Genomic DNA, 14,282 nt, shown 5'->3' with positions numbered 1-14,282 from the left:
CCATGTACCTTCCTATTACTGGATGAGGAGAAGCAGCAGCAGGGACAGTGAGCAGTCACCATGTACCTTCCTATTACTGGATGAGGAGAAGCAGCAGCAGGGACAGTGAGCAGTCACCATGTACCTTCCTATTACTGGATGAGGAGAAGCAGCAGCAGGGACAGTGAGCAGTCACCATGTACCTTCCTATTACTGGATGAGGAGAAGCAGCAGGGACAGTGAGCAGTCACCATGTACCTTCCTATTACTGGATGAGGAGAAGCAGCAGCAGGGACAGTGAGCAGTCACCATGTACCTTCCTATTACTGGATGAGGAAGAGGAGCAGCAGGGACAGTGAGCAGTCACCATGTACCTTCCTATTACTGGATGATGAGGAGAAGCAGCAGGGACAGTGAGCAGTCACCATGTACCTTCCTATTACTGGATGAGGAGAAGCAGCAGGGACAGTGAGCAGTCACCATGTACCTTCCTATTAGTGGATGAGGAGAAGCAGCAGCAGGGACAGTGAGCAGTCACCATGTACCTTCCTATTACTGGATGAGGAGAAGCAGCAGGGACAGTGAGCAGTCACCATGTACCTTCCTATTACTGGATGAGGAAGAGAAGCAGCAGGGACAGTGAGCAGTCACCATGTACCTTCCTATTACTGGATGAGGAAGAGAAGCAGCAGGGACAGTGAGCAGTCACCATGTACCTTCCTATTACTGGATGAGGAAGAGAAGCAGCAGCAGGGACAGTGAGCAGTCACCATGTACCTTCCTATTACTGGATGAGGAAGAGAAGCAGCAGGGACAGTGAGCAGTCACCATGTACCTTCCTATTACTGGATGAGGAAGAGAAGCAGCAGGGACAGTGAGCAGTCACCATGTACCTTCCTATTACTGGATGAGGAGAAGCAGCAGGGACAGTGAGCAGTCACCATGTACCTTCCTATTACTGGATGAGGAAGAGAAGCAGCAGCAGGGACAGTGAGCAGTCACCATGTACCTTCCTATTACTGGATGAGGAGAAGCAGCAGGGACAGTGAGCAGTCACCATGTACCTTCCTATTACTGGATGAGGAAGAGAAGCAGCAGGGACAGTGAGCAGTCACCATGTACCTTCCTATTACTGGATGAGGAGGAGAAGCAGCAGGGACAGTGAGCAGTCACCATGTACCTTCCTATTACTGGATGAGGAGAAGCAGCAGCAGGGACAGTGAGCAGTCACCATGTACCTTCCTATTACTGGATGAGGAGAAGCAGCAGCAGGGACAGTGAGCAGTCACCATGTACCTTCCTATTACTGGATGAGGAGAAGCAGCAGGGACAGTGAGCAGCAGGGACAGTGAGCAGTCACCATGTACCTTCCTATTACTGGATGAGGAGAAGCAGCAGCAGGGACAGTGAGCAGTCACCATGTATCTTCCTATTACTGGATGAGGAGAAGCAGCAGGGACAGTGAGCAGTCACCATGTACCTTCCTATTACTGGATGAGGAGAAGCAGCAGGGACAGTGAGCAGTCACCATGTACCTTCCTATTAGTGGATGAGGAGAATCAGCAGGGACAGTGAGCAGTCACCATGTACCTTCCTATTACTGGATGAGGAGAAGCAGCAGCAGGGACAGTGAGCAGTCACCATGTACCTTCCTATTACTGGATGAGGAAGAGAAGCAGCAGGGACAGTGAGCAGTCACCATGTACCTTCCTATTACTGGATGAGGAGAAGCAGCAGGGACAGTGAGCAGTCACCATGTACCTTCCTATTACTGGATGAGGAGAAGCAGCAGGGACAGTGAGCAGTCACCATGTACCTTCCTATTACTGGATGAGGAGAAGCAGCAGGGACAGTGAGCAGTCACCATGTACCTTCCTATTACTGGATGAGGAGAAGCAGCAGGGACAGTGAGCAGTCACCATGTACCTTCCTATTACTGGATGAGTAGAAGCAGCAGGGACAGTGAGCAGTCACCATGTACCTTCCTATTACTGGATGAGGAAGAGGAGCAGGGACAGTGAGCAGTCACCATGTACCTTCCTATTACTGGATGAGGAAGAGGAGCAGGGACAGTGAGCAGTCACCATGTACCTTCCTATTACTGGATGAGGAGAAGCAGCAGGGACAGTGAGCAGTCACCATGTACCTTCCTATTACTGGATGAGGAGAAGCAGCAGGGACAGTGAGCAGTCACCATGTACCTTCCTATTACTGGATGAGGAGAAGCAGCAGGGACAGTGAGCAGTCACCATGTACCTTCCTATTACTGGATGAGGAGAAGCAGCAGGGACAGTGAGCAGTCACCATGTACCTTCCTATTACTGGATGAGGAAGAGGAGCAGGGACAGTGAGCAGTCACCATGTACCTTCCTATTACTGGATGAGGAAGAGGAGCAGGGACAGTGAGCAGTCACCATGTACCTTCCTATTACTGGATGAGGAGAAGCAGCAGGGACAGTGAGCAGTCACCATGTACCTTCCTATTACTGGATGAGGATTGTATTTTCCTTTGTGTCTTAAAGGTAATTTACTATCAGGAATTTTTTTTTGTCTGCTCTATAAAATAATCCTGAGGTCTGGCACTTCTCTTTGTGGCCACTAAGCCTAATAATATTCATTCTGTAGTGTAGAGAGAACTTTCCAGCACTCTCCCAGGCAGGATTTCAGCCAGAGGTGACACCAGTAGATAACAGAGGGTCAGACCATTCACAATAAGTGGTTGTCAGATCTCCTGACTTAGTTGACCTGCAATCTCCAGGAAGTATTGGCAGATGGTCTCCACTGTGCAAAGAAGAAAGGGCATTGTTGGCAAATGCCTCCACTGTATGTAAATCAGTACATAGTACAATAAATGGCTTTCTCACCGTCTCTCTGGCATCTTTATGAATCTTTCTCGGCGTGGCACCGCACATCCCCCAGGCCGGTGATCGCTCACAGTATCTTCCTACCACAAATGACGCAGCGTACAACAAGTCTCGCAGCTCTCGGACACCCAGGCATGGTGCGCTCTCGCAGACAATTCGGAGGACTAACTCCTCCTTCCTTATGGGCGGAGACAACGTTATATAAATACTTAAAGAAGTCTGGCCAAAATTATTTTTTTATTTTTTTTAATGAGTGGTATATGAAGAGATAAAGGAGAAGTCCGATCAAAATTATTTTTATATGTTATTACTTATGGAAAGTTATACAATTTTCTAATGTACATTAATTATGGGAAATGCTCATATACTGCTATTTCCCTTAATTTAGTGTATCAGGAAGTGTTAGAATTCTCTCAGAAGCAGTGACGTCACGACGAACGGTGTAATTCCTATGGAGTGTCCAGCAGGGGGCGCTCTCTATATAGAAGTCAATGAGTACCATTGACTTCTATATATAGTGCGCCCCTGCTGGACACTCCATAGGAATTACAGTGTATGTAATGTAATGTTATGCACTGTACTTTTGTGACTTCATGAATACATTAATGGAATACTTTGGGGAGCAAGTGTCCTTGCTCCCCAAAGTATCCCATAAATGTATTCGATGAATAGATTTGCTGGGCACCGAGCAGGGAGGGAGAGGAGTGCCATCTACCTCCCCCCTCCCTCCCTGCTCGGTGCTGGGAACATATACAAAGTACTACTCCCCCATTATCTGCAGATAATGGGGGAGTAGTACCTTTTGCTATCCCTATCACCGCCCGCTCCGCCGCCACCGCCGCTCACACAGGGGCTGCTTTTTATGCCCCCCGCCGCTCCCCCTCCTCCTCCCGGCTTCAAACTTACTATTGCGCCGCTGATTCCCCGCCGCCCGTGCCGCTCCTCACTATCCGGCCGGCCGCTGACTCCCGCCCGCTCGCACGGCCGCTCGTTCGCCCGCTCGTTTGCGCACCCGTTCGCACGCCCCGTTCCTCACACTATCTGGCCGCCGCTCTCTGCTCTTGCATGCCGGCCGCGTCAGCCCGCCCCCACCCCGGCCGGGAGCCCGGCGCTTCCTGGTGTCCCCGGCCGGGGTGGGGGTGGGCTGACGCGTGAGGAACGGGGCGTGCGAACAAGCGGGCGGGCGGGAGTCAGCGGCCGGCCGGATAGTGAGGAGCGGCGCGGGCGGCGGGGAATCAGCGGCGGAGCGGGCGGTGATAGGGATAGCAAAAGGTACTACTCCCCCATTATCTGCAGATAATGGGGGAGTAGTACTTTGTATATGTTCCCAGCACCGAGCAAGGAGGGGGGAGGTAGATGGCACCTCTCTCCCTCCCTGCTCGGTGCCCAGCAAATGTATTCATTGAATACATTTATGGGATACTTTGGGGTGCAAGGACACTTACTCATATATAGAAGTCAATGGTACTCATTGACTTCTATATAGAGATCGCCCCCTGCTGGACACTCCATAGGAATTACACCGTTCGACGTGACGTCACTGTTTCAGAGATAATTCTAACACTTCCTGATACACTAAATTAAGGGAAATAGCAGTATATGAGCATTTCCCATAATTAATGTACATTAGAAAATTGTATATTTTTCCATAAGTAATAACATATAAAAAAAATAATTTTGGCCGGACTTCTCCTTTAAGTCTTCATATACCACTCATTATTGTACACATTTTTATATCGCAAATGTTTAACAATCACTATAAATCTCAGAGAAGCGGCAGGATGCTGGGTAGTGATGACGGCACGACCATGATCCCAGATAGACTACACGCTGCCAAAGGACCCAACGTCTCGAGTCTCAGAATCCAAAACGTCTCACAGTGGAGTAATCGTTCCCGATTCTCCTCCCCGACGGCACGCACCGCCGGCCGCTCCACCACTCGGCCATCTCAGATCGCATTGTAAGAAACGTCTGGCGGCAGATGATTCACTCTGCCCTCGTTTTTCTCCTGTCCGCTGTTAGAGGTGATAAGTCCCATCCCCCTGATGATGCTGCAACAATGGAGACATTCACTAGCCAGAAACCTTTTGTCTTCCTACTTCTTCATTATCTCACTCCTGTGAGCTCGTCCCATAGTGAGTGAGGACCGGCCGCTATCTGCACCCAGGCCTCACCGTCACGATCGCGGCATTTAAGTGTAAGTGACCGGAGCGTCTCTGGTTATTTACCAATTTGGGACCCCCACAGCGTGTCTGCAGCGGTCCCGACTTCATGGGCTGACGGCTGGAGGTCTCTTCTGAGAGGGCCTGTCTGTGGCCTGTGACTCTATCAGAAGATTCACACATAACACTGCAGTGTTACAGATCCAATGTAGTAATGTACACGTCCCCTAAGGGGGGAACAATAAAAACTAATAAAGTTTTAAAAAATGCCCCATAGCCCAAGTGAAAATCACCCCCCCCCCCCTTCCCATTTTATACATAAAACACATAAAAATAATAGTTAATTAACATATAATATACCGTAGCGTGCGTAATCGTCCGATCTATTATAATGAAACAATATTATTCTCGCACGGTGAACGGCGTGAACAAAAGGCGGTAAAAAAAAATGCAGGGATTGCTTATGTAAAAAAAAATAATAAAAAGCAATCAAGCGATCTAGAAAAAATTTTTACCAATAAAAACTAGAGATCATGACGCAAAAAATATAAAAGCGCTACAAGAGTCACAATACGGCCATTTTAAATACGCCTATTTGCAAAAAAAAAGTTTTACTGCTAAAAAAAATAGTAAAACGTTAGAAAACCTAGTAATCCTGCATATGGCCGTGTTCAGACTGACCTATAGAATAAAGGAAAAGCGCCAGTTTTACCGCAGTGGATTAGGTAAACACGGAACCGCCCATAATTTGTGAAATCCCATTTTTTTAAATCAAATTCACCCATAAATGATATTTTGAGGGCTCCGTTATTCATTTTATGGCAGATTGTAAGACGCCATTCCACAGTACACCTGATCCTGAGAATAACGAGCCCTCACATGGCCGCGTAGGGGGGAAAGTGAAAGCGTTAGCGGTCTGAGAAGGCGAGCAGGAAAAACGCAAAAGTGACAATTGGGCCGGTCCTTAAGGGGTTAAAGGGGTACTCTTAAGAAAAACTGAGCTCAAGAAGAAGAGGAGACAGTGAGAAATTAGTTGGGGGAAAGATCAGAAGCAATGGGAGAAAATATTAGTTTACTGAAAGAGTAGTAGATACCTAGAACAAACTTCCAGCAGAGGTGGTTGGTAAATCTACAATAACAGAATGTAACAAAAAGAAAATACTAAAAGGGCCGACTAGATGGACCCAGTGGTCTTCTTCTGCCGACAATCTTCTATGTTTCTATGACTCTTCTTGTCCAGAGTAAGAACGTCCACATAGCGTACCCATGTGGATGACGTGGACAGGCCACTCGCCGGCCCGGGGGCTACAGACGAGCCCACTGAGGCTCCATGTCACTGGAGGGAAAGATCCCGGACAGCGATCGCCCCTTGTCGGCCTTTTCATACCACACGTCCTTGTGTAACCCCTCCAGTGCCGTAACCTCACACATAGGGCCGACACTCCCGCTCAGTGTGAACACCGTCCTGCCACACCGGGAGCCCAAACATACTCCAGGACTGGTCGGGATCACCGGTACTCTTATATTGCAGTGAACCTAGTGGAGATAAATAACACCATCTTTAGTGGCCGAGCATCGGGGACGTTCTACAGCTCCTGGAGCTACTGGAATATTATGTAACGGGGACGTCCGAGTACTGAAGGAGTAACGTCCAAAAATACATCAGTAATGGATGTTCTGTTTATCAATTCTACTGGATGTCGGTAACTAAAAGGTAAGAACAATGATGACAGTCATGTTTCCTCCTCCCCCGGGTTATCCTCTCCTCCTTCCCAGCATGTGTTTGCCTTCCCCCCTCCTAGGCTTGTCCAGTGTGTGTTTGCCCTCCTAGGGTTGTCCAGTGTGTGTTTGCCCTCCTAGGGTTGTCAAGTGTGTGTTTGCCCTCCTAGGGTTGTCCAGTGTGTGTGTGTTTACCCTCCTAGGGTTGTCCAGTGTGTGTTTTGCCCTGCTAGGGTTGTCCAGTGTGTGTGTGTTTACCCTCCTAGGGTTGTCCAGTGTGTGTTTGCCCTGCTAGGGTTGTCCAGTGTGTGTTTGCCCTGCTAGGGTTGTCCAGTGTGTGTTTGCCCTCCTAGGGTTGTCCAGTGTGTGTGTGTTTACCCTCCTAGGGTTGTCCAGTGTGTGTTTGCCCTCCTAGGGTTGTCCAGTGTGTGTTTGCCCTCCTACGGTTGTCCAGTGCGTGTTTGCCCTGCTAGGGTTGTCCAGTGGGTGTTTGCCCTGCTAGGGTTGTCCAGTGGGTGTTTGCCCTGCTAGGGTTGTCCAGTGGGTGTTTGCCCTGCTAGGGTTGTCCAGTGGGTGTTTGCCCTGCTAGGGTTGTCCAGTGGGTGTTTTCCCTGCTAGGATTGTCCAGTGGGTGTTTGCCCTGCTAGGATTGTCCAGTGGGTGTTTGCCCTGCTAGGATTGTCCAGTGGGTGTTTGCCCTGCTAGGGTTGTCCAGTGGGTGTTTGCCCTGCTAGGGTTGTCCAGTGGGTGTTTTCCCTGCTAGGATTGTCCAGTGGGTGTTTGCCCTGCTAGGATTGTCCAGTGGGTGTTTTCCCTGCTAGGATTGTCCAGTGGGTGTTTGCCCTGCTAGGATTGTCCAGTGGGTGTTTGCCCTGCTAGGATTGTCCAGTGGGTGTTTGCCCTGCTAGGGTTGTCCAGTGGGTGTTTGCCCTGCTAGGGTTGCCCATGCTCAGTATTTGTCAGTATTTTTTTAATCAAAATGAGAAGTGGAAGCGACGGAACAAAATGAAATTGGAAAGATCAGCAGAGTTTCGTGTTCTCAGCCGACTCCTGGTTTTGGATGAAAAAAGACTGATGGAAATAGTGTGTGTGACCATAGCCGTAGACTGTCCCATGTTCTTCTAGAAAGAGGCAGACTTCTTCCTCTCATCATCACCTGGCATCATTATATCACACGGCGTCATCATCTGGTATCATCACATCACACGGCGTCACCACCTGGCATCATCACATCACACAGCGGCATCATCACCTGGCATCATCACATCACACAGCGGCATCATCACCTGGCATCATTACATAACACAGCGTCACCTCCTGGCATCATCACTTCACACGGCGTCACCACCTGGCATCATCACATCACACAGCGTCACCACCTGGCATCATCACATCACACGGCATCATCACATCACACGGCGTCACCACCTGGCATCATCACATCACACAGCGGCATCATCACCTGGCATCATCACATCACCTGGCATCATTACATAACACAGCGTCACCTCCTGGCATCATCACTTCACACGGCATCACCACCTGGCATCATCACATCACACAGCGTCACCACCTGGCATCATCACATCACACAGCGTCACCACCTGGCATCATCACATCACACAGCGGCATCATCACCTGGCATCATCACACCACCTGGCATCATTACATAACACAGCGTCACCTCCTGGCATCATCACATCACACGGCATCATCACATCACACGGCGTCACCCCCTGGCATCATCACATGGCATTATCACATCACACAACATTATCATCTAGCATCATCACATCACCCGGCATCATGACCTGAAATCATCACCGCTTCATCTGCCTCCAGCACACAGTGTATGCCGTCCTCCTGCAGCTCATTACTGCTCATAATGTGGTGCTCAACATACAAGGTCTCTGTCCCAACGTGTTTCAGGCATGGTCTGCATCCTTAGTCATGATGTCCCATGGGTCAGCAGGTATTTACCATCTAGCATCATCACATCACCCGGCATCATGACCTGGAGTCATCACGGCTCCTTCTGCCTCCAGCACCCAGTGTATGATTTCCTCCTGGTGCTCATTACTGTGTTTAGAAAGAGTCACAATGATGTCATGGCTGTTTGGTGATGATGTCACAGCCATGTGGTGATGTCATGGAGGAGGGGTCAGTCTCACTCCTACACACAGACGTCATTCGGGAATCCGTACTTATGTCGTTTGGTGAAGTGATCAGTAGCCGCCATCTTCTATTGGATCATGTCCTTACCTTTATATCCTCTATAACTGAGGACTGACCTGTCAGCTGACACTCTATAGGAATAGATCACTGTGTGCAGGATTGGGGTCAAAGGTCCAAACCAATGACAACACAGGATACACCGTGAGCCCCAACAGGGGTGATGGGATAATACAGACGAGGGACACATGGAGGAGAGCAGATTCTTTATTGGATCATCATAAAATCATGGTGCTCTACATACAAGGTCCCAACATGTTTCTGGCATGGCCTGCGTCCTTAGTCATGGTGCTCTACATACAAGGTCCCAACGTGTTTCTGGCATAGCCTGCGTCCTTAGTCATGGTGCTCTACATACAAGGTCCCAACGTGTTTCTGGCATGGCCTGCGTCCTTAGTCATGGTGCTCTACATACAAGGTCCCAACGTGTTTCTGGCATGGCCTGCGTCCTTAGTCATGGTGCTCTACATACAAGGTCCCAACGTGTTTCTGGCATAGCCTGCGTCCTTAGTCATGGTGCTCTACATACAAGGTCCCAACGTGTTTCTGGCATAGCCTGCGTCCTTAGTCATGGTGCTCTACATACAAGGTCCCAATGTGTTTCTGGCATGGCCTGAGTCCTTTGTAAGTAGAGCACCATGACTAAGGACGCAGACTATGCCAGAAACACATTGGGGCAGAGACAATGTAAGTAGAGCACCATGACTATGTCTCTGCCCCAATGTGTTTCTGCCATAGTCTGCTTCCTTAGTCATGGTGCTGTACATACAAGGTCCCAACGTGTTTCTGGCACATGCAAAGTCTCGGTTACAATGTGTTTTGTGGCATTATCTGTCATTATTCATGGTGCTCTACGTACAGTGTCTCTACCCCAAAGTGTTTCTGGCATGGCCTGCATCCTTAGTCATGGGGCTCTACATACAAGTTTACAACATGTTTCTGGCATGGCCTACATCCTTAGTCATGGGGCTCTACATACAAGTTCCCAACATGTTTCTGGCATGGCCTGCATCCTTAGTCATGGGGCTCTACATACAAGTTCCCAACATGATTCTGGCATGGCCTGCATCCTTAGTCATGGCGCTGTACATACAAAGTCTTTGCCACAACGTGTTTCTGACATAGTCAGCGTCCTTAGTCATGGTGCTCAACATACAAAGGTCTCTGTCTCAACGTGTTTCAGGCATGGTCTGCATCCTTAGTCAGGGTGTCCCATGGGTCAGCAGGTATTTACTGTGTATGTCACCTGTGACCACACCCACTATACAAATAACAGAAGCATAAAAGACGGACATTGCAGTGAAAGAGACAACGCCATGTGCACAGCGCTGCGGAATATGATAAATGAAGATGATAAATATAATTTCTGCGTCGTTGCTCCCAGGTAACAATCTCCTACGTAAATCTGCATCCGTTTATCAGCTTCAGGCTTATTCTACCCACAAGTAAAAAAAACAACTTTCATTCCGCATTTAAAGTCTGAGGAACCAGAGAGAAGTATTTCTGCTTTTATGGCATTTATCACATTGGAAACAAGAAGACGGTTTTCTCTCTGAAAACCCTGATGAGGTTAAAAATCTTCTGATAGATATTATACTGTAGAACATCAAGATGGATTCTGTCTTGTGTGACATCTCTCATGTTTAACAAGAGTTGATTTATCTGTAAAACATTTCCCGCATTCTGAACATGAATACGGCTTCTCCCCTGTGTGAATTCTCTGATGGTTCTTTAGTTTACCTTTAGTAATAAAACATTTCCCACATTCTGTACATAAATGCCTCTTCTCTCCTGTGTGTATTCTCTCATGAGTAATAAGGTATGATTTGTGTGTAAAGCATTTCCCACATTCTGAACATGAATAAGGTTTCTCTCCTGTGTGACTTCTCTTATGTACAACAAGATTTGATTTACTTATAAAACCTTTCCCACATTCTGAACATGAAAATGGCTTCTCTCCAGTATGGCTTCTTGCATGTACAATTAGACTTGATTTACTTATAAAACATTTTCCACATTCTGAACATGAATATGGCTTTTCTCCAGTGTGAATTCTCTCATGTTTAACAAGAACAGATTTACTTATAAAACCTTTCCCACATTGTAAACAGGAATACGGAGACTCTTCTGTGTGACTTCTCTTGTACTGAACAACAGGGGATTTTTGTGTAACACATGAACATGAAAGTATCTTCTCATGTGTAATAGGATTTAATTGAGTTATACAACACTTCCCACATTCTGAACACGGATACAGCTTTTCTCCTGTGTGAATTTTCTCATGTCTGACAAGACTTGATAGGTGTGTAAAACATTTCCTGCATTCTGAACATGAATACGGCTTCTCTCCTGAGTGAATCCTCTCATGTGAAACAAGATATGATTTACTTGTAAAACATTTTCCACATTCTGAACATGAAAATGGCTTATCTCCTGTGTGATTTCTCTTATGAGTAAGAAGATATGCTTTGGTGGTGAAGCATTTCCCACATTCTGAACAGGAATAGGGCTTCTCCCCTGTGTGAATTTTTCTGTGTGTTAAAAGATCTGAGCTTTTTGTAAATTCTTTTCCACATTCATCACATTGAATTCTTTTCTCCCCTCCTCTGTGCTCCGCCCCTGTGGTCGCAGTGTGTGACTGGTCAGGAGGATTATATGATAGATCTGTAGTGTGACGTCCTGAATGGACAGTAAGGGCCCACCGGGTTTCTCCTGAGGAGCGCTGCTCCGCACCGCCAGCTTCTTCATAATTTAGAGATACCCGGGCATCCGGACATTTACTCAGATTTCCTGTTAGGAATAAAGATACAAAAATAAGACAGATTTCTATCATTTCTGGCCTGGAAACACCTGTAGTTTCTGATCATCTAACTACAGAAGTGATAGAGAAGAAGCAATAAATACTGCTCCACCTGTAGTAACCCACTACCACACTGAAGCAATAAATACTGCTCCACCTGTAGTAACCCACTACCACACTGAAGCAATAAATACTGCTCCACCTGTAGTGACCCACTACCACACTGAAGCAATAAATACTGCTCCACCTGTAGTAACCCACTACCACACTGAAGCATTAAATACTGCTCCACCTGTAGTGACCCACTACCACACTGAAGCAATAAATACTGCTCCACCTGTAATAACCCACTACCACACTGAAGCAATAAATACTGCTCCACCTGTAGTAACCCACTATCACACTGAAGCAATAAATACTGCTCCATTTGTAGTAACCCACTACCACACTGAAGCAATAAATACTGCTCCACCTGTAGTAACCCTATTACCACACTGAAGCAAGAAATACTGCTCCACCTGTAGTTACCCACTACCACACTGAAGCAATAAATACTGCTCCACCTGTAGTAACCCTATTACCACACTGAAGCAATAAATACTGCTCCACCTGTAGTAACCCACTACCACACTGAAGCAATAAATACTGCTCCACCTGTAGTAACCCACTACCACACTGAAGCAATAAATACTGCTCCACCTGTAGTAACCCACTACCAGACTGAAGCAATAAATACTGCTCCACCTGTAGTAACCCTATTACCACACTGAAGCAATAAATACTGCTCCACCTGTAGTAACCCACTATCACACTGAAGCAATAAATACTGCTCCTCCTGTAGTAACCCTATTACCACACTGAAGCAATAAATACTGCTCCACCTGTAGTAACCCACTACCAGAGTGAAGCAATAAATACTACTCCACCTGTAGTAACCCACTACCACACTGAATCAATAAATACTGCTCCACCTGTAGTAACCCACTACCACAGTGAAGCAATAAATACTGCTCCACCTGTAGTAACCCACTACCACACTGAAGCAAAAAATACTGCTCCACCTGTAGTAACCCTATTACCACACTGAAGCAATAAATACTGCTCCACCTGTAGTAACCCACTATCACACTGAAGCAATAAATACTGCTCCACCTGTAGTAACCCTATTAGCAGACTAAAGCAATAAATACTGCTCCACCTGTAGTAACCCTATTACCAAACTGAAGCAATAAATACTGCTCCACCTGTAGTAACCCACTACCACACTGAAGCAATACTGCTCCACCTGTAGTAACCCACTACCACACTGAAGCAATACTGCTCCACCTGTAGTAACCCACTACCACACTGAAGCAATAAATACTGCTCCACCTGTAGTAACCCTATTACCACACTGAAGCAATAAATACTGCTCCACCTGTAGTAACCCACTACCACACTGAAGCAATAAATACTGCTCCACCTGTAGTAACCCACTACCACACTGAAGCAATAAATACTGCTCCACCTGTAGTAACCCTATTACCACACTGAAGCAATAAATACTGCTCCACCTGTAGTAACCCACTACCACACTGAAGCAATAAATACTGCTCCAGCTGTAGTAACCCACTACCACACTGAAGCAATAAATACTGCTCCACCTGTAGTAACCCACTACCACACTGAAGCAATAAATACTGCTCCACCTGCAGTAACCCACTACCACACTGAAGCAATACTGCTCCACCTGTAGTAACCCACTACCACACTGAAGCAATAAATACTGCTCCACCTGTAATAACCCACTACCACACTGAATCAATAAATACTGCTCCACCTGTAGTAACCCTATTACCACACTGAAGCAATAAATACTGCTCCACCTGTAGTAACCCACTACCAGACTGAAGCAATAAATACTGCTCCACCTGTAGTAACCCACTACCACACTGAAGCAATAAATACTGCTCCACCTGTAGTAACCCACTACCACACTAAAGCAATAAATACTGCTCCACCTGTAGTAACCCTATTACCACACTGAAGCAATAAATACTGCTCCACCTGTAGTAACCCACTACCACACTGAAGCAATAAATACTGCTCCACCTGTAGTAACCCACTACCACACTGAAGCAATAAATACTGCTCCACCTGTAGTAACCCTATTACCACACTGAAGCAATAAATACTGCTCCACCTGTAGTAACCCACTACCACACTGAGGCAATAAATACTGCTCCACCTGTAGTAACCCTATTACCACACTGAAGCAATAAATACTGCTCCACCTGTAGTAACCCACTACCACACTGAAGCAATAAATACTACTCCACCTGTAGTAACCCACTACCACACTGAATCAATAAATACTGCTCCACCTGTAGTAACCCTATTACCACACTGAAGCAATAAATACTGCTCCACCTGTAGTAACCCACTACCACACTGAAGCAATAAATACTACTCCACCTGTAGTAACCCACTACCACACTGAATCAATAAATACTGCTCCACCTGTAGTAACCCTATTACCACACTGAA

General features: G+C 46.9%; 1 protein-coding gene and 1 pseudogene across 1 annotated transcript in view; one reads left to right on the top strand and one right to left on the bottom strand.

Moving 5' to 3' along the window:
- LOC138797152 (zinc finger protein 84-like) overlaps positions 1-14,282 on the top strand; it is an 863,099-nt gene that overhangs the window by 471,219 nt on the left and 377,598 nt on the right. The gene's annotated exons all lie outside the window — the stretch shown is intronic.
- The window catches only part of LOC138797120 (zinc finger protein 721-like), a 44,570-nt pseudogene continuing 39,438 nt past the window's right edge, over positions 9,151-14,282 (bottom strand).

The sequence above is a fragment of the Dendropsophus ebraccatus genome, chromosome 7 (genome assembly GCF_027789765.1).
Source record: "Dendropsophus ebraccatus isolate aDenEbr1 chromosome 7, aDenEbr1.pat, whole genome shotgun sequence".
NCBI classification, from domain to species: Eukaryota; Metazoa; Chordata; class Amphibia; order Anura; family Hylidae; genus Dendropsophus; species Dendropsophus ebraccatus.
This window is presented reverse-complemented; position numbering and strand designations above follow the sequence as displayed.